The sequence below is a fragment of the Tenrec ecaudatus genome, chromosome 17 (assembly GCF_050624435.1).
Source record: "Tenrec ecaudatus isolate mTenEca1 chromosome 17, mTenEca1.hap1, whole genome shotgun sequence".
In the NCBI taxonomy this organism is placed as follows: domain Eukaryota; kingdom Metazoa; phylum Chordata; class Mammalia; order Afrosoricida; family Tenrecidae; genus Tenrec; species Tenrec ecaudatus.
This window is the reverse complement of record NC_134546.1, coordinates 54,152,858-54,156,081: the sequence shown is the minus strand read 5'-3', so window position 1 is coordinate 54,156,081 and position 3,224 is coordinate 54,152,858.

Sequence of the window (3,224 nt, the reverse complement as noted above, 5' to 3'; positions counted from 1 at the left end):
CTTCCCGGGTGACTTGGAGTGAGAGACGGTGTCTCCCAGTGGGAGTGTGGAATCCTATAGTCAGGATAACCTCCCATTATTGATGGAGTCTGCCTGGGTTGGAGAGCTGGAGACCATCCCTTTGTGGATCCGGATGGGCTGTGTGTTCTTGGGCAAGTTTCTATGCCTCTCTGAGCCTTCATTTCCTTACCTGAGGCGGGGTTGTGGCGAGAACTGCCTGAGATGGCGGGTAGGGACCGGGGGCATCTCGTGGGTGCTTGGTGAACCCTTGTTCTCTTCCCTTCCGGCTTCTCTGCCTCGGAAGTTGGGGAACCCTCATTTTCTCAGTCCTGCAGAGGTAGCGATCGAGGGGGCATTCCCTGAGGCAGAACCTGAGAAAGGGACTGGCTCCCTGTGATTTATTGAGGGCGGGTTCTGAGGAGGAAGTGAAGGGCTGGCATGGATGGGGATGCGTCCTCAGGAACAGCCTCGCTGTGCCAGCACCCAGAGGTTTTCTGGGGTATGCTTCTCACCTGAGGGTTATTCCCCCAGACCGGGGCCCTTCACGTTTGTGCCCCTGTATCAAGGTAGTATTGGCTGTGGGCCACCTGTGGGGGGCTAGTTGTCCTGTGGTTTGGGAGTCCCTGTTTGCAGAGGACAGTTCTCTGCTGCAGGGGAGGGTGCTAGGTGCCCTGGTCGTGTCCTGATCTGGGCAGGGAGGCAGAGCCTGCGGCCTCCCAGTCTGAGCTGTCCTGTCCTGCCCCCTCCTCTGGCTTTTATTCCTCCTCCCAAGCCACCATCCCAGCAGCATCCACTATGGGGGGAGCTGGGCCACCCCGCCTAGGGGTTGGTGGTTGGATGGACGCTCACTCTTCCTCTTTAGGGTCAACCTCAGGCCAGACCTCTTCCAAAAGCTGCCTCCTGAATGTTCCTGCTTGGCCCAGGAGAGGCTGGGGGAAATGTGGGTTCTGCAGGGGGTGACACCCTCCCCCCACCACCCAGGGTGGAGCCAGGGAGCCTGGTGTGAAGGCAGAGTGGGTGGTCTCTGATTGATTGGATGTGAGGCACGTGGAGGCCAACAGTGCTCTCAACCCCAGGCTGAGCACAGCTCACCCCCACCCCTTGCCTGCCCTCTGCCCCCAGCCTTTTCTTCCTTTAGTGGCTCCTCCTCTGCTCCCCTAAACTCCAGCCAGCTAGTCTTCCTCACCTATTACCCCCAGACTGCTTTTCCAGGGCCATTTGGGGTCCCTCCTCCCAGAAGCTTCCGTTGACGGTTCCAGCCAATGGCTAGCTCCCTCAGTCCAGCCTCCAGCCCCCCCCCCCCACATTTGTACAGATGGAAAGATCAAGCTCAGTGTGCACCGAAGACCTACACAAGCCAACAAAGCCGGGATGAGAAGTCAGTCTCTTGGCTCCGAGCCCAAGCCTCTCCTGCTTTTCCTCATGAATACTGGCCACTGGCTGCACCAGCACTGTCTTGCCTTCTTTGCCTTGGCTGCTAGGAAGCTCACAGGCAGTCGGCAGCCCATTCTATATGTACAAGGATGCTGTGGCATGCAGTTTCTCAGTCGCCCTGCATCTGGCTTCGTCCCCTTCTCCCTCCTTTTCTCCTTGCCTCTGTCTTGTCTCTTATTTTGTAGTTTGTGTCACTTGTATCACTACTGTCAGAAGCCTCGAGCTCGTGGGAAGGAGGCAGGGTGTGAATCACCAAGACTGGCTGCAAAGGAAGCATTCCCCAGTGCTGACAGCAGCCAAATGCTGGGCCTCCCTCTCCCTGGCGCGAGGCTGCCTCCCAGGAGGGGGCCTGGCCTGCTAGCGGGCAGCTCCGGTCCCATCTTGTGTCCGCCTCACCCTCCTTGAGCCCGAAGAGCATTGTTCGGCTTCCCATCCTCCCCTCTCCTCCCCATCTTATCAGAAGCTAATGAAAGAGGCTGGGAAACCCAATCCTCTGGTAATTAAATTTACTTAACGGGTATTCAAGTGGAGTAATGAGAAGTTTAATGCAGTGATTAGATTTTTCTTTAATTAATTAAAATGAGAACCATGTGTCTTGCCAGCAAACCAACTTGACCCTCTGCTTGCGAGCAGCGGGCAGAGTTGGCAGGGGTCTGGCAGGGTGGAGAGGGCTGGAGGGGCACCAGGGGCACCGTGGACTCCCCAGAAGCAAGCTCGGCTCTGATGCCCACTCAGGCCGATCTCAGACTCAGCTCCTGTTTCTGACCCATGCCAGTGCCCCGCCTGGTGACCCAAGTCCGCCAGGGCCGAGGCAGCCAGCAGTCCCCCTCACCCCCCACCCCTCAGGTTGCTGCAAAGGGAATGGGGGAAAGTGTGCAGACACTGTGCAAACTTTCTGGGAGGGCGGGGCCTGGAAGAGGCCTGGATGGAGGGTGGTGGCCTGCACGAACGGAGGGCCAAAAGAGGGACTCCGAATTAGCCAATGGGCCCAGGAGGGCAATGCGTCTCCCTGCAAAGGGTCAGCTTGCCTCACCTCCACCTAGATGCCCAGCCAGACCTGGCCCACCTCCACTGGCATGGCCTATCTGGGCTAAGGGGATGGGCCAGGTAATAGAGAAACCACAAACCACTGCTTCTGCCTGGTTTGGAGGTACCTCCACCCCCAAAGCCTGGCCGCCCCTGCTGTGTTCCCCAAGGCCAGATCTGGAACTGCCAGGAAAGGGTTCCTGGTGGGGCCACTTCTGCGGGAATCAGGCAGTGGGCAGGGGTGGGGATGGTGCTACAGGAATCTAGGGGCCCCAGCATAAATGTCTGGGGCACAGGTGAAGGGGCCCTGAAGAGAAGACCCAACACCCTAGGGGTGGGATATGTTGTCTGCACAGGGGAGGAGGGGCCGGAAGCCCTCGTGGGGTAGGGGTGGGAACCAGAGAAGTTCCCTGACTCTAGCACTGGGCCCCAATCCTGCACAAACTGAACCCTGATCCTAGTTCCATTGTGAGCCATGACCCTGGTCCCGTGTGCTGGACCCAGCCTTGTTACAGAGATGCCAACAAGGGACCAGGGAGCCACTGGGCAGTGTCATTGATTGCATCTGTCCAGCCTGCTCCCTGAGCCCCGGGCAGCCAGCTCTGTGCTCTGTGGGCGGGCATGCTGTGAACAACCCAGTGGGTGCATCCAATGTGCTCCCTGCCTGCTGGCTGCTGTGGAGGCAGTGAGCAAACAGGCCCACGGCAGGGGAGGGGCCGCAGGAAGAGGCACTACTGCATGGCTAGACGCACCCCTGGGCTAGG